Genomic DNA, 21,579 nt, shown 5'->3' with positions numbered 1-21,579 from the left:
CTGTTTTGTATTGCTATAAAGAATACTGAGACTGGGTAATTTATAAAGAAAAGAGGTTTATTTGGCTCATGGTTCTGCAGGCTGTACGAAAAGCATGGCACCAACATCTGCTTCTGGTGAGGACCTCAGACGGCTTCCACTCATGGTGGAATGGGAAGGGGAGCCGGGCTGTGGAGATCACACAGTGAGAGAGGAAGTAAGAATGCCGGGCTCTTTTTAACAGCCAGCTCTTGTGGGAACTAATAGAGCAAGAACCCACTCACTACTGGGAGGATGACAGCAGCAAGCCATTCATGAGGGATCTGACTGCATGACCCCAAACACCTCCCACTGGGCCCCACCTCCAACATTGGGAATCATGTTTCAAGGTGAGACTTGGCAGGATCAAACAAATCATATTTGAACCATATCAGGGTAGTCCGTGATCTGATAGGATTAATGTCTTTATAAGAAGAGACTCCAGCAAGTTCCACCTTCCCCCCCAGATCGCCCCAGATGCACTAAGGAAAGGCCATGTGAGCACATAGCAAGAAGGTGGTCATCTACAAGCCAGGAAGGGAGGTGTCCCAGAAACTGAATTTGCTGTCACCTTAATGGTGGACTTCCTGCCTCCAGAACTGAGAAAATAAATTTCCATTGTTTTAGCCATTTTGTTACAGCAGCCTGAGTAGACTAATATGGATCCATATCACATCTGTAGCCCAGCTCAGCAATTGGGAAGCTCTGCATCACGAAGGCATGCTGATGTGTTTCCCTCTACGTAAAATGATTTCAAGCTGTTGAGCCAACCAACCAACCTACCTTCCTTCCTTCCTTCATTTTTTTGTCTTTTTTCTTTTCTTTCATTTTTCTTGTTCTACTCTGCTGCTGTTAGATTCTTAACTATGAGTTCTCATCCTTAGTTATAGATTTGACTGATACTGCTTGTCCCCCACACTGTGATTACTGTTAATCATTGGTGAATCTAAAACCCATAAAATCAAACTTGTGAGTGTAGAATGCACAGTAAAAATACATTGACTACACTAGCCGATGGAATGCCCCGAGAGTACAGTGTATTAACTTTGTGGCATGGACTGTAGCCATTTCTCAGCCTTGTCTTCCCCTGTGTCCTTAATTGGTGTGTTCTTCACAAATGAGAAACCAGATAAACTGAATTTGTACAACTTGATACTCTATTCTAAGTGAAGAGTATGGGTTTAAGACACGAATGATTAAGTACAGACTAAAAATTGTACCTTTCAATCTTATTCATGATTATTTTGCAGAAATCAAAATGTTTGTTTTCTGTTTAGACTACCTCATTTAAAGATTCTAAAACTCTCCAGTGTAACTCAAGTTACTTATTTTTATCCTGAAAATATTACCTTGTTCTCCCAGCTCCCAGTGAAGACAGTTCTATCATTAAGCCTGGCACAGCGGGGCATGCCGATAGTCCCAGCTGAGGTGGGAGGATCATTTGAGCCCAGGAGTTCGTGTCCAGCCTGGGTAACATAGCAAGACCTTGTTTAAAAAAAGAAAAAAAAAAATTGTCATTGTCGGCATTCTCTCAAGAAGTTTATCAAAGAAAAGAGAATGATTTCCTCATGTGAGCATGAAATGCCGTGAGAAAGAACATTGCATTCTCATTCTCTCTAGTGCAGTTGTCCTAAAGTGGACTTTTTCATTCCATGTTATTTACTCATCAAATATTACATCATTTTGTAAGAGGAAAACAGTTTTGAAAATTATAGTGAAAGGCCATGCTGAAATAAATTTTTTTTGGTTTATATACACACACACACATATTTATATATATGAAAAAAAGAAGAAAAATATCAAACTCTGTCATTTGGATTGTAGTCAACATTAAAATATGATCATAAAGTTTCTCTTTCCACAAATAGATTCTTTTTTTTTTTTGCGACAGAGTCTCACTCTGTCGCCCAGGCTAGAGTGCCATGGTGTCAGCCTAGTTCACAGCAACTTGAAACTCCTGGGCTCAGGTGATCCTCCTGAGTAGCTGGGACTACAGGCATGCCAAGTAGCTGGGACTACAGGCATGCATCACCACACTTGGCTAATTTTTACTATTTTTGGTAGAGACATGGTCTCACTCTTGCTCAGGCTGGTCTCGAACTCCTGAGCTCAAGCGATCCTCCTGCCTCGGCCTCCCAGAGTGCTAAGATTACAGGCATGAGCCACCACACCAGGCCCCATAAATAGATTCTTGTTTTCAGTTTGCTGGGCAGACAAGAAGAAGTGAGGGGGAAATCTTTAATCCAGGTGTGAAAAAGTGTTCCCAAATCAAAACCCTCTCAAGTATTAGCGAGAGGATAAAATCTTGATAAATTCGAATTAAGAGGGCAAACCTAAACATGACAAATATACAAAATGGCAAATGTCAACTATGCCAAATATATAGAAAAAGCACACGTGAATTAATGGTAAATGAAAAATAATACTAAAGCAGGATGAGTGGTTTTATTACTTTTTATAAAAAGAGTATGAATATTCCAAGAAGTTCAGAAAACATGAGAAAAGGTCATTCATAATCTCACCTTCCTCACACAACTATTTCTTATTTTTATGTATTCATTTCTCAGTTTGTCTTTGTGCATAGGTTTCTACAATTGTGCTGATAGCACATATGTTTGGGGTTTGGATTTTGAGTTAATAGCAAATAGGCATTTTCGCGTGCTGTTACAATCCTCATGTACTGATACAGTCCATGGGTTGGATATACCATCTGTGTACAACTTAGGAAAAATCATTAAAAAGGGAAGAGAACTTTAACACAGATATTTAGTGTATAGATATTCGCCTCTAAAGAATTTCAGTGAAACTCTGAAAGAAAGAATCAATTAAATACTGCAAAGAAGTGAAAATTAGTTTGAATATTCAAGAAACATGGTATTTCTCAAAGGTATAGTTTTCCCTCTTATTTTCCTTTTTCCAGTCTCCCTAATTCAATATTTAACTCTTTTGTATTGTCTCCATATTATAAGAGAAAATTGACCTGGGAAAATGAAGACTCTGGGTCTGTGCTTCCTATTTTTTTCCTTTTGATACTCTAGGAAAGGAAATACGTGTGCTTTCAGTTATAATTAAGGTGTTTATTTATTAATTTTCTAATCATGTCACTATTTGATCTAGTGACTTGTATAAGTTTAACTAAAGCATTTTTTGAGTACTTACTGTATGCTACTGCATAGCTATCAGAGTGTACAATCTCTTTTTAATTTGGAAAATTGTTAAAAGGAACAAATGAAGATGGATAACGTATTTGCTGGTATTATAGGGAAGGAAATGAATATTTGTTAATATGTGAATATTTTAATAGGTGTCAGATGTGTGAACCAAAACAAAATCTTAAGGGTCCCCCTTACCAGCTGACTGAATGGACCCCCTCTTGGCCAAGGGGTTATCCTAAAACTAAATTGCCTGCCACAGGAGGGAGGTCAGACATGCCTCATCATGCCCCCTCCCTTTTTGGAGATATCCCTTGTAACCCATTAACAGGCCTAAGGGTATGTAAGACAAACCTGCAGGTCCTCATTTTACATAATGTCTGCTGGCTTGTCTCTAACAGCTCTTTATTTTAAAAACTCTCCAAGCCTTTAGACAAAGCTTCTTGTCTTTAGCCAATTACAAGCCAAAGAATCTTTAAACCCACCTATAACCTATAAGCCACCCCACCTTCGAAATGGCCCACCTTTTTTTTTTTTATTGCATTTGTCTGTCTTTATTCAATCTCTCCCATCCCCCCCACCAAACACTAAATACTCATTCTTCAAGGTTAATTCAAGCCTTATCTCATGATGCCTTCTCTCCTCCTTGAAACTCTCATTGTTATAAGCGTTTAGGGGCCAAACGAATGTATACCTTCCACGTATTGATTTATAATTTTACCTGTAATGCCTATCTCCCTGAAATGTATAAAATCAAACTGTAACCCAACCACAGGCAGTACACTTGCTCAAGGCTTCCTGAGCGTGGCTCTGGGTCATGATCCTCAAATTTGGCTCAGAATAAATCTCTTTAAAATTATTTTACAGAGTTTGGCTTCTTTTCCATTGACAGATGCTTTTACATGTACTTTGCCATTTAATCCTCATTAGAGCCCTGCTAAAGAGGAAATATTAACCACAATGTACACAGCAAGAGAGATTCCGAAAGCTAAGTTGCATGTCAAAGTCATATAGCTGAGAATTGTTAGAGTTGGATTTCAAAGCTAGAGATGTCTGACTCCATGCCAAGGGCACTGTTCCATGTGCTTAAAAATGTAATGCAGCATTCATGTTGGTAACACAGTTTTTAATGCCTCAAAGAGCAGTATTTATAAGTGGGGGCAGATGGGGAACCCTGGAATTATTGAGAGAGAAGCGTCCTGTCTGAGGAATGTGAGTTTCTTTTTAAAAATCTGTTGCAGAGCCATGTCGTGTTACTATTTACAGCTGCATCATGGCCTAAGGGCCTCTTCTAAGCCTCCTTCTCAGAGAAATACTCTTTCAGCACATTTTTCACACCCAGCCTCAGAGCACATGTAAATGCCTCCACATGAAATCTTTGGATAGAGAACGGTGACAGATCTTCTTTTGCTGTTTATGAAGTTCTACTTGATGTAAATATTTATTCTGCAACACCATCTTGACATAAAAATTATAATAATCATTGGATATTGAAATTTTAAATTCCTGTCCCTTCCGTAGGCTTGTGGAGGCAGTCTATGACCACAACAATTATAGTAGTAATAGCTAACATTTATGGGAACACTTCCTACGGGCAGGTCCTATGCTTTGTGATATAATATGGGTTACCTCGTTTCATTTTCACAGCAACTCTGTGGGGTAGGAATTGGGATTTGAAAGGATCAATAAAAAACATTCATCTTTTCCCTAAGTTGCAAACCAATTTAGAGGTAGAAACAGATATCAAAGAGATGAAGATCAAAATGCCATGCTAAGTGCTGATAATACAATTGGGGAATGAGGCTTAGAACCACCAGCCAAATAGGACTGCAGTCCTTTGCTCATGAGAAAGACAAACATACCCAAGTCTCAATCACAGGAAACTACTAGACAGCCACAGGCCTCCTTGCAAGGGCATCTGCCCCTATTTCATTTGTAGCACGGAATTGCTGAGAAGGATGAGCCTTTCTATTAAAGGCAGATACCACGCAGAAAAACAAATTAAAGGAAGATCTGAGGCATGTGCGTGCAATTGTTTCTCCCAAAGAATCAGCTAACTAACTCCTCTTATGGAGAAAAGAGAGGAAGAGGAGAAGGGCTGGGAGTGTTAGCTCTACTGGAGTCCTCACCCCAAGGAATTATGGAAAAGGAGGGCTTTGTCCCCAGCTGTAGGTATTATACATGGGCCTGTCATACAGATAGGGAAACTGAGACACTAAGTGAGAGCTCACAATTAGTAAATGGCAGAGAAGTCTAAATAAGCTCAATCCGTAAGTAAGTGGTAGAGTCAGGATTGAACAAGGCAGGCTGGGACAGGCTCAGGCTTAGTTCGGGGACAAGGCAAGGGGAAATAAAAATGGGAGGGCAGATGTGAGAGAGATTAAAAGAAAGAAGTGATGAGAGTTGGACTCACTTGTTATGAGAGCTGAGGAGGAGTCAAAATGACTCAGTTTTCTAGCATTCCTAGTTGGAAAATGATAAGAGCATTTTTTTAAAAAAAAAGTGTTTCCAGGAATGAATAGCCAGTGCTTTCTTGGACGTATGAGTTTGAGGTACCTTCTAGGCTACTGGAAATTTGAATCTGCAACTTGGGAGAGAGATCAGAAGCGGAGATACGGATTTTGGTGTCTTCTATTGAAAGGTGATAGCTGGCTGAAACTAAGGGGGTGCTTAAGCCTGAGCAGCAAAAAAGGAGGTCGATTTCATGATTGAACTTTGTCTTTGAAATATGCCAAAAGACTTGAGTTGGTAACCTTCAGTGACTTGATCTAGTTTAAAGGCAAGGCCCAGCATTAGCTCAGGACTTGACCTCATCTTTTAACCATAGCCCTAGTGCACTGCCGGTCAAGCTTACAGGTTAGGCTGGTGTGCAGCACAAGTCTCCATTTGCCCCTCCGGGTTTACTGTCCACTCATTTCCACCCTCTTCTCTGCCCTGGGAAGCTGCCATTTATGGACTGCTCCAACTGGGCTCCCATTGGGTTCAGCCACCCCCGAGACTTGGAAGGCAGGAGGACTGGGAGGTTGATGTGTTTATTTCGTTGGCTCCTTCACTGTGGGATCTCATGGACTGGCTCCTTCTCTTTACCCAAGATCTTTTCTACAGGACCCTCCAAGTTTCCAGGAACTGCGCTCTTCCTTTGCCCCCTAGGTCTAGAGGTGGTAATAGCTTCCAACTGTTACTAGCCCCAAGGGATTCCACTTCCTTGTGAGCTTTTAACACTGCTCTTACCTTTATAAATAATGTCTTTGTTGAAGTCCCCCTCCACCCAATTTCCCAGTTCCTGCCAGGTCTTGGGTAATATACCCAGTAAACCAGAAGGAACTCATGTTCTCTAAGGCACTAGTCGTACCCTTAATAAACAGAGGGGACTTCTAATCTGGAGGTGTCAGACCGGGGAGTAAACAACAGAATTAGTGCAGGGACTGCAAACCCACATGCACATGCAATATCGTCAGTGGAGAGAATAATATCTTACATAGTTACACAATTTTTCAGATGTATGTAAGTGCCTTAGTGATTCATGAAAGACAATGTATTTGAAAATGTCATGAAATTCATTTTACTTGTTGTCTTTATATATTTTCTTACTTGACAAATAACCTATGTTAAGAATATAACTATTGCCCTATTTGACTAAGGATATATTTTTAAATGCATAGATTGTGCTTACATGCAAAGAGGTTGGTAACTACTTCCAAGGCCTTTGTTAAAAGTTTATTAGACTTTCTTGGGTCCCAAACTAGAAGGAGGTGAAATGAATTGGTTCAGCCATAACTATTTCTATCAGGATAGGGACAAAGATGACCACCCACATCTTGAGGAATTTTTGCGAAGTCATATCTAATTCTTTCATTTCAAGACAGGAAATTCAGTTCTCCAGTCTTATGAAAAAAAGAGTACACTACATTCTCTGCCTTGGTAACACCTTGTCCTTTGTGTGACCTGCTGTGGCTCAAGCAGTGAGCAGAGTCTCCAGAATGCAAAAATAAACATCTCTGCGGGTCTGTGGAATTTGATGGCTGGTGTGATGTAGGACAGACTGTGGGCCGAGTGCCAGGCCCTGTAGGTAGCCCTTGCACAGCCCACTCTGCAAAAGCAGGAACTGGGGACAAACTGGGCAGTGAAGTTCTGTTTCCTCCTTCGTCCTGCTATGGAGCCAGGACCTGTACATGCCCGCCATGTACCCAGTAAGTGTGTTCACTTTGGCTCTGTGGCCCCAACACTGGTAAGGCTGGTTACAGTGGACAAAAAGAACGAAGAAAGGATGGGTCATTTCTTGTCCCCATTCCTCAAGCTCCCTGTACCACCTCCCCATGTGATTTGAGAAAGTAACCAGAACTAGAGAATTGGGGATGTTCATTCATGACATACATGTCGAATCCCTGTCCTTTTCCAGGCATGATCCTGGGTGCTGGGGCTACAGTGAGGAGTGGGAGTCTGGAGGGCCCCTGCTCTCAGGGAGCCCACTCTCTGAAAGTGGCCCTGGGCTCCTGTGCCTGCACACCCTCCTTCCAACACCAGTTCTCCACAAGACTCCATGATGTGAGGGGGCTAATGTCCAGCAAACTGAGTGACTGGACTCATGGCCCCTACCATTTCAACAACCGGCAGATCGCAGGGATTGCAGAGTGAGGGAAGTGTTGTGGTCTAGACAGCCAGCACTGTTCTTCCATAACAGGCTCTCTGTTGACTAACAAAAAGACTCTGAAAGTGCATCTCAAACCTCTAGGTTCTCCTCTGCAGCCAAGGAGCTTCTGGCATAACATAATCTGATTTAATAATTCCATGCTCTGTAAGAGTGCAAAATTAGAATTAGAGAGTTCTGCAAGGCCACTGAGTTAGACACAAAAATTTAGTCATTGAACCACACAAATATTGAGTGCCAGCTTTGTACCAGACATTATACCAACTTTATACCAGAACTCTGTTACTGCAGAAAATGGTAGCTGGGTCAAGCTTTTGGTTATGAATTGCACTGCCAATAACTCAGAAGTAAGCATTTTTCTGATGTTGCCTAGAATCAGCAGCTCTGTGGATTAGGAGCTCAAAGGGCGGGAAAGAATTTCTCTCTTTACTCTCTGCCTCTTATGTGAATCACGAGTTCTATCTGTTTTTTCCTTTCTGTAGACCGAATACCATATAAATCACTCTGCTGTTTATTCTAGGTCTTATGTAAAGTGTTCCTGTCCTCAAAGTATCACACACAATGTAGAAACTTTGGCAGCTTCTTTAGCAAAGGTCGGTGTTTCAGTTTAGTGCCCAAAGGTCTCTGGCATCCAAAAATTTCTGGATGAAGTCAATAATTATTTACTCTCCTGTTACCAGGATCTGTTTGAGGATTAAGCAGAGAGAAGCAGAAAGCAGGGGAGGGAAACATTGCATCCTTAGTTTTTCTTCACCTAAGAATAATATTTTTTTCATAGCACATGTGTAACATTATTGAGCAACAAAAATAAATAAATTCATATGCAGTTGAAGGCATCTCTAAGACCAAGAGATGCTAAGTGGATGAAAACAACTGGGTCCCTGGGCCAGAGACCCTGCAAGCCTAAGCAGAGAGAGAGGGGTTTCTTTAACTGCCCCCCCAGGTCATTCCCTTTTGGAACTTGAGTTTCCCTCAGGATAAAAGTCTGTAAGTCTACCACCTGGAATCCTTTGCCACACTGCTATGCAGAAAAGTGTTGGAATTCTCTCATATTTAGAAAATTGCCCTACAACATGGAACATAACAGTTATGGCTTCCACCATAGAGGCCCTTGGAGGCCAGTAGAGAGACAACAGTATGCAGTGAGTAAGAACACAAGCTTGGAAGTCAGACTTGAGTTTGAATCTTGGAGAGTGAGGGCATTTCTTACTTTATCTGTAAAATGGAGAGTGTAATACCTACCTCATAGGGTTGAGATGAAGATAAAATGGGATAACATATATATAGCAGTGAATTCAGAGCTTGGTGGATTAAGCGCCTCTAAATAGTAATTGTTAGTGTCACTGTGTTGTGGTTTGCTCTCTAGTCCAGCAGTCAGAGACCTGAGTTCTAAGTGCTGGCTGGTACCTCCATGACAAGGATGCCATGCTCCTGTGCATGGCATGTAGTTAAATACTCTTCATTTTCTAGTTGTAATGGCTGACTTTCTTGCTTTATGTCAAAATTAGACCCTCTCTGACGAAGCCAAAGTGCTTTGTATGTTTCTTTCAGCAGAATTGCCATTTAAAAACTCGAGATTGTTATTTATGCTTTTAGTTTATTTCTTATGACTCGAGGGAGTTCTCCCTGGAGAAGGCAGAACTTATTTCATTTGTTTGTTAGACATTGCTTGAGGTCTTACTCTGCACTAGGCTGTGTGTGTTGTGTGTGTGTGAGTGTGTGGTCTGTGGTTTGGGGGATGGTGAGGAGAATTGGAGGAAGATACAAAGATGACTTCAGATACTCAGATAATTTCTGCTCTGGGCAATTAAACAGTCTAGTGGTAGAGAGAGACAGGTAAACACATAACAAGAATGTATTTGATAAGGGCTGGGAGAGGCATACACAGAGATCTCCAAGAGTCTGGATACCTGCTTTGAGGGGAGGAAGCAGTTGAAGCAGGCGTCAGGTAGAAAAGTGGGGAAGAAAGGAATTTGAAAGTAAAGGAAACAGCATGTAAAAAGATATAAAGCCTGACTGTTTTTTAGTGAGTTGCAAGAAATGTATAGTGTCAGGATAGGTGGGAGTGGTAGTGTGGGCTGAGAGTGAGGCTGGTGTTTGGCTAAGGAGATGGCCATATATGAATACATGGGCTGAACACGGCCTCTCCTGAGGATTCTGAGGACCAACCAATCCTCAGTTAAACAGATCATGGCTGAGGACACTGAGTTTCCATGATCGGAAATAGTATCTGTATGTTTCCTCCTGCTTCCACAGAGATGGAAATGAGTACCTAGATAGAAGAGCTTTGAATGGGACACCCTAAGGACCATGAATGGTGGACCCCCAAAGAGTACCTCCCCACTGCAGAGGCAACAGTCAAGTCCATTTGGAAATCTTCTCCAGTGGGTGGTAATAGGGTTGAGACTTGCTCATGTAACAATGCAGATGTGAAAAAAATTACAACTTCTCTGTTGCTATAATAAATCTAAACTTCTTCATAAGCCTCCATTTTAAAGGAAGGCAAAAGTGGGGGGTTCACTGTGCTATTTGTGCCTTGTCTAAGAAACCTTTGCCTATCCCCAAATTATGACAATTTTTTCTTGCTTTCTTCTGTAAGTTTTATAGTTTTTGCTTTATGTTTACATCAGCTATTTTGAGTTAGTTACAAAAACTATATATACGGTGTGACATAAGACTCAAGACTCATTTTTTCTCATGTGAATAAATATGTAGGTCTATATCTGGACTCTCTATTCCACTCCACTGACTTAATGTGCCAATATCACACTGTCTTGATGACTTTGGTTTTAGAGTAAGTCTTGAAATCAATTAATGTACGTCTTCAACCTTTGTTCTTCCTTTCAAAAATCATTTTGGATTTTCTAGGTCCTTTGCAGCTCTAAATTTAAGTAAATTTTAGTATCAGTTTGTTCATTTCTATTTTAAAAAAAGGCTACTGGAATTTTGCTTGAGATTTCATTGAAACTATTAATCAATCAACTTGGGTAGATATGACATCTTTCAAGACTTCCAATCCATAAACATGACGTCTCTTTTCCTCTCTTTTTTAGGCCTTTACAAATTTTTCTCAGTGGTATTTTGCAGTTTTTTTAGTGTACAAGTAATGCACATACTGTGTTAAATTTATTTCTAGGCATTTCATGTTTTCTTAAGGTACTATAAAGTGGTATTTTAAAATTTCAATTTTTAATTGTTCACCACCAATACATAGACATACACTGACTATAAGAGAAAAAAATAATAAATTTCAGTTTATCAAAAGTAATGGCTTCTGCTCTTCAAAATACACAACTAAGAAATGAATAGGTAAAGCACAGAATGGGAGAAAGTATTTGTAATACATATATCCACAAAGAACTTGTACCTAGATTATATAAAGAATTCTATATCTCAATAATAAAAAGACAAGCCACTAAAATATGGACATAATGTTTGAACAGACACTTCACAAAAGAAGATACATGAAAAGTTAATAATTACATGAGAATAAATGGTTAACATCATTAGTCATCAGGGAAATATAGATTAAAACTTCACTGAGATACCATTACAAACTCACAAGGATGGCTGAAATTAATCACACTATCAATACCAGGCATTGGTGAGGTTGTGGAGCAATTGGAACTCTAATATGTTACTGGTAATATTGTACAACCACCTTAAAAAACAATCTGACAGTTTGTTCTAAAGTTAAATATACACTTACCATGTGACTCAGCACTTTCTTCCTAGGGATTTACTCAAGAGAATGAAAACCTATGTCTACAAAAAGACTTGTAAACAGATGTCCACAGAAGTTTTATTCATAACTGTCTAAAACTGGAAACAACTCTAATGTCCCATCAACAGATGAATGAATAAACAAATTGTAGTATATCCTTAACACAGACTACTATTCAGCAATAAAAACAAATCAACTACAGATACATACAACATACAACAAACTGGATAATCCCAAAACATTATCATGAGCAAAAGAAGCCAGAAGAAAAATAGTCCATATTGTGTGATTCCATTTTTATGAAATTCTTGACAGACGAAACTAACCTACGTTGACAGAAAGCAAATCAGTGGTAGTGTGGTTCTGGGATTGGTGAGGATTGACTACAGGGGAGCGTGAGAGAATGTTTGGGGTGATGAAAATGTTTTATATCTTTTTTCTTTTTTTAAAATTTCAAAATATTAAATATTAAGGGGGTACAAATGTTTTGGCTACATGTATTCCTTTTATAATGCTTAAGTTGGGACTTTTAGTGTACCCACCACCTGAATAGAGTTCATTGTACCCAACAGGTAAGTTTTTACCCCTCTCCCACACCCCCCCAGGAAATGTTCTATATCTTGATTGTGGTGGTGTTTATGTGAGTATATATATTTGTCAAAACTCATTGAAATAGAGACTTAAAATGGGCATGTTTTATTGTCTGTAAATTATACCTCCATTTAAAAAGTGTCCAGCAGTCTTGGCAAGTTCAATCTTTTTCATCTAAGATCAGTCTTCTTTGGATAGTATTTGGCCAAATCCAAGCTTAATCTTAGGAGGGCAATTTCTTCCCTGACTGTTGTTTATCGCTCCTTCTTCTTAAGGAGTGTGTTTGGTTTAGGGGAGGACTCATGTGTCCCTGTGATAATGGAGAAGGAGGCTGTTGGCATGCAGATCTCTGGTTGTTCCTGAGTTTTCATTGGCCTATGCAGAGCTTTCCTTAGTGTTGGTCACTGGACATCTACTGCACCTCCACATAAAGTGAAACTCATCTTGCTGCTCTGTAGGTATTGGCTTCTGTCCACATCGCTGAAATGTCTGCTGCTGGTGGAACCCAGAGTTTGTACTCTCTGTGTGGCCAGAGCCTGGGAGAATTCCATACCTTTCTCGTGGTTCTTAAGGATCAGCCATGATTTCCACTGGGCTTAGGGTATTTGCCATAGAATCACTTTCCCCTTTGCTGCAGCCCTGGGTCTTATCTCATAGCTGCCTTCCCTGTCTCCATGGAGAACACGCATCAGAATCACTTCTGTGCCACCTAGGAGGTGAGAGACAGTCAGTGGGCACCTCATTTCTGTCCGCTTAGACACAGAGTACCTACCAGTGAAACTGTGTGTTCCCACAGTTACACACAGGACACATAGTATGGGCTTCCTTATTGAAGCCTCCCCCTTAACTACCCAGGTTGAAAGGGAGCTATCTCTTCACTGCAACACCCACTGGCCCCTGGTCAAGGCTTAGGGAGTGGGCCTGGCACGGTACCTCACGCTTGCAATCACAGCACTTTGGGAGGCTGAGGCAAGAGGATTGCTTGAGGTCAGGAGTTTGAGACCAGCCTGAGCAAGAGTGAGACCTTCATCTCTACTAAAAATAGAAAAATCAGCTGGCGTGGTGGTGCGCTTCTGTAGTCCCAGCTACTGGGGAGGCTGAGGCAGGAGGATCGCTTGTGCTCAGGGTTGGAGGATGCAGTGAGCTATGATAGCACCAACTGCACTCCAGCCTGGGTGACAGAGTGAGACTGTGTCTCAGAAAAAAAAAAAAAGACTCAGGGAGTGGTAGATATAGTCCTAGAGAAATCTGGACAGCTTATCATCCTTTTAAAAATCCTTTCCCTTTCCTCTTTTGGGTAGGCTTCTATTTCCTCTTTCTGTATGGTGCGAAGGTCCCCTACAATGCAGTCCCATGATTCCTTGTCGGTAGATGCATTTATTCTGGGTGGGACTTATCTTCTCATTCCCTACAGCAAGAAGCTTCTTGGCTTAGCCTTGTTGACAGAAGGGGTCCTTTAAGAGAACCCAACTTACCAAAAAAGGGCAATACATCAGGAAATGTTTCAAAACTATTACCTGTTTCAAAACTATTACTCATTGTGTATAGTACTGGAATATTTTAGAAATGCCTAAAAAAGGAGAAACTGGCCAATTTCATGATTCTTAAGTAATAACAAAGGGGAGTTGTCTTAACCTTCAAAAAATTACTAAATAATAACAAAGAGTAAAGTTAATTAGAGTTTATTGAGAGTGCCTACTCTACCAGGTAACTTACATATTAGGCAAGGCATACTTAATAATTAGTCATTTGGTTTAGAGGATGGACATCAGTAATTCAACACCCTGGTTTTATTAATTAGGAAATAGCGCCAGAGAGGAAGTGATTTACCCAAGGTCATACAACTAAGTCCTGCCACTTGGACCCAGCCGTCTGGATTCCTTCTTGGTATTTTCCTATCATATTCCTTTACCTCTTTTGTAGTGACAGCCAATTTATAAAGTAAGGGCAGTCCTAAAGGTTAAGGCACTGGAAATAGAAGGGATTAAGGAAGGAAAGAACCATGGAAAGCCAGTGTTGGGAGCCTTCCCAAGCAAGTCCTGGGACAGGACTACTCTCACATTTGTCCCAGTTGCTTACTAAGAAATTTACAGGTTTTCTAGTGACAGAAGGGATCACTTCCGAAAACTTTACCAAGGGCAACATGAAAGAGTTGCCTCACAGATGGAGCGTTTTACTGGAAGGTTATTGAATGTTAGCAAGAATTCTTTGCAAATGAGTAGAGTTTTTTAAAGCAAGGAGGAGAAAGTGAAATTGAGAATATACCCCAACTTGCACTGTAAGGAGTAATCTTAGAAGAGTATCATAGACTTTCTTTTTTTAAAATTTCATAATATAGAGTTTCTCTTGTTTCAGAAAACTTTTCTGAAGCCAGAATAGGATGCAGAATACAATTACATTTCAGTGGTTAATGTCAAAATAAAATCAATGGGAGGCTGATTAGTAAAATGAAGAGTTGTGTGACGGTAAATGCTTCCTTTGCTTATAGTTTTAGGTACCCTCTTAACTTAATAAAGGACCTTTCCATTATATTTGTCTAATATCGGGTGGGTTAATTATTTACAAGAATGCTCAGGCAAATGTTGGGGGGGAACTGCAGGCTGCTTCAAAGTCTCTAGGAAACTAGGTTAGCTCTGTCTAACACACGTTTCTTCCGAACACATAAATTTATCAACAACCTGCTTTGAAAGAAACTCACATGCGTTGTTTGTGAGCAGTGTATACCCTTGCGGTAACCTTGTAGGCTTCCCCCACCCCCCTGCCCCGCCCCTTTTTGTCGTGGTCAGTCACATGCATGGGTGCTCAGCATTGCTTGGACATCCTGTTGACAGAAACGCCAATAGCAATTTTGAAATCTCGAGGGCAGATGGACAACTGCAGTCCAAAGTCGGCCAAAGCTGTTTGTCTCCATTTGCACTCAGACGCCATGTTGCAAGGGGAGACCCTTTACTTCTCTGAGCTTCAGTTTCACCATTGAAGAAGGGGGGAATAGCATTTATCTCTGTGGGTTGTGAGGATCAAACACGATTATTCACGAGGAGTTGTTAATAGTAGTATTGCATACAGATATTTTCAGAGAGGCCGCTTCTCCCCACCCTGGAGTCCTGTGAGGATGTTCCTTGTTCTATGGTTTTACCCAGATCGACTCTCTGACTTAACCAGACCTTTGTTTATCATGCTTTCACCATAGCCACGCTGGAATGATTACTTAAATGTTTACTTGAATGTATGCAATTGTAATTTTTGAGATATCCTCACGAATCAGTTCTTAACTTATTAAAATGTGAGAATGCCGAAGAGAGGATGCTCAACTGAAACAAAGGAAAAGGGAATCTTGGGTTTAGCAGCGGCAAAGTAAAAATTACTGATGCTTAATAGCTTTGTAAGGAAACAGAACCATTTTATTTTGCTGGGGGCTTGTTGCCCACAGGGTGTGTCCTTTACTGAGTAATCACCTCATTTTCAAAGTGCAGTGTCAATAAAGGATATGATTATTTTTAGTCCTTGAGAAGCCATACAAAAGGGATTTTTGTGCTCACTGCAGGAAATTAAGAACATTTTAAGAAAATTATATATAAAATGATACTTAACACAGTATAGGAAATGAATAACTTAATCATACCAGCCCAAGTATATCTCTTTTGCATATTCTTCCTAATCTTTGTGACAGATACAAGCATACAATTTTTACATAAGCTTCCCTCACAAGGCATATACAATTTCATAGCTTTTTTTTACTTTAACATGGCATCATAAATGTTTTCCATATTATAATATCATCTTCCTGTTTGTGATTTTAAAGGATTGCACACTATGCCATTTGTTGAATGTATTGCAGTTCTCCAAACACTTCCCAGTTGTTGAGCATTAAGGTTGTTTCTGCTTTATATAACATTCATAATGCACCTATTATACTTTGGCCATAGTGTTTGGCTTCTCTTAAATTGTTGTCTTTTCTTTTTTTCCACATCAACACAAACCAGATTACATTGTTTTCTTAGGATAACTTCCCGGAAATGGAATTGCTGTTCAAAGCATATGAATAACTTTCTAATTCCTGATCCATTGAATTATGTTGCTTTCCAGAAAGCCTGTTGCACAGCACTGCCTGTTTCAGTATTCTTTAATAGCACCAGGCACCACTAACTAAGGATGGTCCTTATACTGGATGTTTATGGATAGGTGGATTTATATATATATATATATATATATATATATATATAGTCTTACACTGGAAAACAGCTTAACCTTAGAGGTTATTTAAATGGAAAAATCCAAGAAGAGCCTAGGACTGTACCAAGGAAGAGGCTTCTAAGTTTCGGTTTTTTACCTGTACAGTCAACTGTATCATTTCATGACACTTGGCAGCTAATTGTGTCCAATTGGTAAGTTATTCCATTGTATGTGTTTGTTACGGATGTAGGTAGACTCTCAAATGCTAGCTCTGTTGGAATTGAGAAAAAAAGAGAGTGTTAGACATAAAGCATACCATGAACACGACTCAGTTGGCTGTTCAAAAAGCTTTGATTTATGGCAGCGCGGCATAGGCAGACGTGGAAAATCTTACTGCATCCAGGGGCCTGGCAGGGATTGTACATGAGTGGAACAGTACAGGGGTTGAACAGTATGGGGTGTCAGGGACAGGGTGAAGAGAGAGGGCTGGCCTTGTCCGAAAGCGGACACTGCTTCTTGGCTCCAGCTGGTGACTACCACAAGGGAATGCAGCTCAGTACCTTTTTAGAACTTTCAATTTTTCAAGAGAATTTGGAAATTTGGATATTTCAGATCAATCTGCTTGTATTTACATTGTGGCAACTAATGTAAGCATTTAGAAAATACTGTAGGCATTAACAAAAATGTCCCGAAGTTTGATTTGCTCGTTGCTGCCAGCTTGTGACTGCTTTCATTTGACTCACACTACAATTTGGTGAAGTAGTCAGAGAGGGTATTTTTTCCTACAAACAAGGAAGCTGAGGCTCAGAAAATATTGTTCAACTGTTTGACTGCCCGCCCAACTAGGACGTGAGCTTCATGAAGCCAGGGCCATTGTCTGTTTTCTTCACTGCTCATAGCCCAGCTTCTAGAATACTTTCTGGTGCATATTGGACACTCAATAAGTATCTGTTGAATTAATGAGGGATGAATGAATGAAAAGAGGTTTAGTCACATGGCAAACAATATCTACATTTTTGTGCCAGATATTCCTCGCACCTCATTTTAATCCACGCAACGTTCTGTCAGAGTAATATTATTGTCCCTATTTTATGGATGAGTAGACTGAGGTTCAGAAACTTTGAGTAAGTTGCTTAAGTTCATTCATATAACTCATAAGATGGAGAGTCAGGGCCAGAACCCGGATCTTCTTTAGATTGCTAGTTCTTTTCACTATTTCACACTGCCACTCTGCCACCATAGTCATAAATATCTATCCTCCCCAATATTGGCATTTTATTTTGCAGATCAATGCATCACATCTGTCTAGAACGAGGGTCTACAAACTTTCTCTGTACAAGGTCAGACAGCAAACATCTTAGGCTTTGTGAACCACCCGTTCTCTGTTGCAAGTACTCAACTGCCATTGTAGCATGAAAGCGGCCAAAGACAAATGTAAATAAATGGGTATGGTTGTGTTCCAGTGAAATTTTATTTACTGAAAGAGGTAGCAGCCAAATTTTGCTTGAGGGCTGCAGTTTGCCAACCCCTGCCCTGGAAGACAGGCAAATTACCTTATTAAAAAGATAACAGGCTGGTTAAGCTGCTAGCTCATTAGCAACTTAAATTCTTTCTTAGTTCTTTGGCTTTACTTAATATTTCATAGCAATGTTTACTGTGTACACTGTAAATTACTCTGACATTGCAGTGGTGTGCTAGTAAATATTTAACAGCTCGTTCTCTTAGGGGATGTAAAGAGCTTCGATGTCTAATGAGCCAATTTGTGACTTCTATGGTATGCTTGCACCAGGGCCAATTTCAAGTCATCAACATGACATCACTGGATGAAGCATGGGATGACATGCAGTCAGAGCTGGCGCCAGCACACCACTGTCTGAGGGAATACATCGGTTTAGATTACTTTGGTAGAAGTAACAGAAATCTCAGTTAGTTCCAACAATAAGTAAAATGTATTATGTTATCTAACAGGCTACACAGGGTGGCTCCAGAGTTGGTTAATTCAGTAGCTCAGGGACATCATTAAGGTCCCAGGTTCTTTTCATCATTCTGCTGTGCTGGTCTTGGCTTATTGACTTTGTCCTCAAGCTAGCTTCCTTCATGGTTAAGAGGTGGCTGCCATAGCTCCAGCTATCACATCTAGATTCAAAATGTCTACAGGAAGAAGAGGGGTTTGTTTCTTTCCTGTGTATTTTCTTATGAGCAAGGGAACATTTCACAGAGGACTCCCCTCATAGCTCATAGGCTTGAATTACTTCACACTCCATTCCTCATCATTCATTGACAGGGAAAAGGGATACCTATCCAAACCTATTCTCTGAACCAGTGGACTGGTCCTGTCTTCCCTGAAGCGAATGGCTGCCAGAGAGAGCAGATAGAGTCCAACCTGAACAAAGCCAGTGTTATGATAAAATGGAGGGAGGAGTGAGCTGTGGATTTGGGGTGGGCAACTAGCTCTGTCTACTCCCATAGGCTGTGTCTATAAAAGCAAGAATACAAGAACGGTAGATCTTTTAAATAAGAGTTTTTCTGTTGAGTGTTTAATTTTGGTGAAGAAAGTAGTTAAAGCTACTTATCCATGAGAGTCATATTTTAGAGGGACTGATCCTGAAGCTCCAGACTGTTGGAGACTCCTTTGGAAGATGGGTTTTGCTCTGAAATCTGATCTATGGCTGATCTATAGGCATATTTCAGGGAAATACCAATGGTATCATTTAAAGAACTGCAGTTGTAGCTGCATCAGGCTGCAATTCATGTAATCCTGCAGGTGTACCATCAGTGAGAATTACGTGTCTGATTAGACAAAAGTATTTACGAATTTACACCAAAGAATAAGGAAAGGCAGTGGCAGCAGTGCAGGGCGTTGGCCAGGAAAAATGGCCTTGCAGTCAGACCTAAGTTCATGTCCCATTTCTGCTGCTTCACGGTATTAATAATAATTGGGAAAATTACTTAATCTCTCTAGCCTGAGTTTCTTATCTGTAAAATAGGGACAATAATGCCTACCTTTTATGGTTGTTGTAAGAGTTAAATGAGATACTGTCTGTAATGCTGCTTACTAGCAGCTTGGCCTATGGCAAGTGTTCTTTAAACAGTTCTATATCACTGTTTTCACTTAGCCCCAACTTCATCACCAGTATTTTGGCTATTACTTAGTCCCTAGGCCAGTGATTAGCAGCATTATCATTTCTACTAATCATTTTTATTTTCTCTAAATTAGTCTTCCAATACTTTTGATGGGTTTATAATCTTCACTTGTCCACTCAGTCTCCTTTGTCCATCTTCCAACATTCACAGGATGGCCAATGAGAGGAAGACGGAGGCCCAAGGCTTCAAAGTGAGCAAACTTGAGTGGTTTCACTTAAAGTGGGAATCACTCGTATTGCCTTGGCCTCACTCCCTTTGCTCTGTGTGTGCTCTCTGAATTCACAGTTTGTTCCAGTGGCTTCAAAGATTCATGCTTGCAAAATTCGGTTATGAGCTATTTTCTTGAGGAAGTTGTGGTCTTAAAATCAATTTTTTATTAGACAATTTGGTTTGCCCATAATTTACTAGGTGGTACATAGTGTATGTTCATCAATTAATGCACATTTTGTCCTATTTGAAATGATGTTTCATTTAATTAGTGTTAAGATTTCTTCTGGTGATCATAATAAAATTGTAACAAGACACTTGCACTTGAATGTTTATTGTTGCAAAATTCACAATCACTAAGATGTGGAACTGACCCAAGTGCCCACCAGTTCATGAGTGGATTAACAAAATGTGGTATGTGTATACCATGGACTACCACTCAGCCATAAAAAAATGGTGAACTAATACATTTTGTAACAACCCGGATGGAGTGGAGACCATTCTCCTAAGTGAAGTATCACAAGAATGGAAAGGCAAACACCATATATACTCACTATTAAATTGGAACTAATCAATCAACACTCATGTGCACATATGGAAGTAAAACTCAACAGAAATCAAGCAGGGCAGAGGAAGAGCAGATGTGTAAAATCACACCTAGCAGGTACAATGCACATTATCTGGTGGTGGGCACACTTATAACTTTGACTCCAACTGTACAAAAGCAATTCATGCAGCCAAAACATTTGTACGCCCGTAAAATTCGGAAATAAAAGAAAAATTGTATCAACAACTGGGTGATTTGCTCAATTTAGTAGAAAAAAGTATTTGTCAGAACTCTTATTTTGCCTTTTAAAAAATTCGTCCCTAACCATAATTAAGAAGCTTGTTTGACATGCTGAGGAATACCGTAAGAAACACCACATCTCATGGTTTCTGTGGGTCCAGAATCCAGGCACAGCTTAGTTGGGGCTTTCACTGAAGGTCTCACAAAACTGCAGTCAAGGTGTCAGCCAGACTCTGTTCTTAACTAGAGGCTCAACTTAGGGAAAAATCTGCTTCTAAGCTCACTTGGGATGTCAGCAAAAAACCACGGAGAGCTTCAGTTTATGTGCTGTCAGCTGGAAGCTGCCCCCAGAGTCTGCAGGCAGCCCACGGTTCCGGCTGAGCGTTCCCTCCCTAGCAGTGCAGCATGGCAGCTGGCTCTTCCAGGGCCAGTGGGAGCGCGAGTGAGTCGGCTACCAGGACAGAGTCTTACATAACATGACATAATCACAGGAGCCATGTCCCATCACCTGTGCTGTGTTCCTTTGGTCCCACCCACGCTCAAGGGGAGAGATTATAAGACATGAGCAACTGGAGTTGGGATGATAGGAGTACCCAGAGCCTGCCCACCACAAGGAGCTTTGTGAGTTTTGCCTACCACCGAATCCCTAGAGCCCCCAATCAGTGCCCAACACATATGAGACACTCAATAAGTATGCGTAGTTTAATGAATTAATGAATTAATTAATGCAGATATTACTTTTTTGAGCTGTGCATTGCAAATGTTTTCACCCCAAGACTGTGGTTTATATCTGTACAGAAATACTACATTTTAATTTAGACAAATCAACACATTTTTGCCTATATCTTCACCTAGATTTTTAATGACTTCTTTTTTTCACATTTACTTCTGCTTTATCTGGAAGGTCAAGAACTAAACAGAAGGCCAGGCGTGGTGGCTCATGCCTGTAATCCTAGCACTCTGGGAGGCTGAAGCGGGTGGATCGTTTGAGCTCAGGAGTTTGAGACCAGCCTGAGCAAGAGTGAGACCTCGTCTCTACTCAAAAAATAGAAAGAAATTGGCTGGACAACTAAAAATATATAGAAAAAATTAGCCGGGCATGGTGGTGCATGCCTGTAGTCCCAGCTACTCGGGA

General features: G+C 40.4%; 1 protein-coding gene across 2 annotated transcripts in view; it reads left to right on the top strand.

Annotated features, from left to right (window-relative positions):
* Positions 1-21,579, top strand: part of SLC16A12 (solute carrier family 16, member 12) — a 112,914-nt gene that overhangs the window by 68,655 nt on the left and 22,680 nt on the right. The window lies entirely within an intron of this gene.

Source organism: Propithecus coquereli, unplaced genomic scaffold (assembly GCF_000956105.1).
Source record: "Propithecus coquereli isolate 6110/MARCELLA unplaced genomic scaffold, Pcoq_1.0 Scaffold63, whole genome shotgun sequence".
Lineage (NCBI taxonomy): Eukaryota > Metazoa > Chordata > Mammalia > Primates > Indriidae > Propithecus > Propithecus coquereli.
This window is presented reverse-complemented; position numbering and strand designations above follow the sequence as displayed.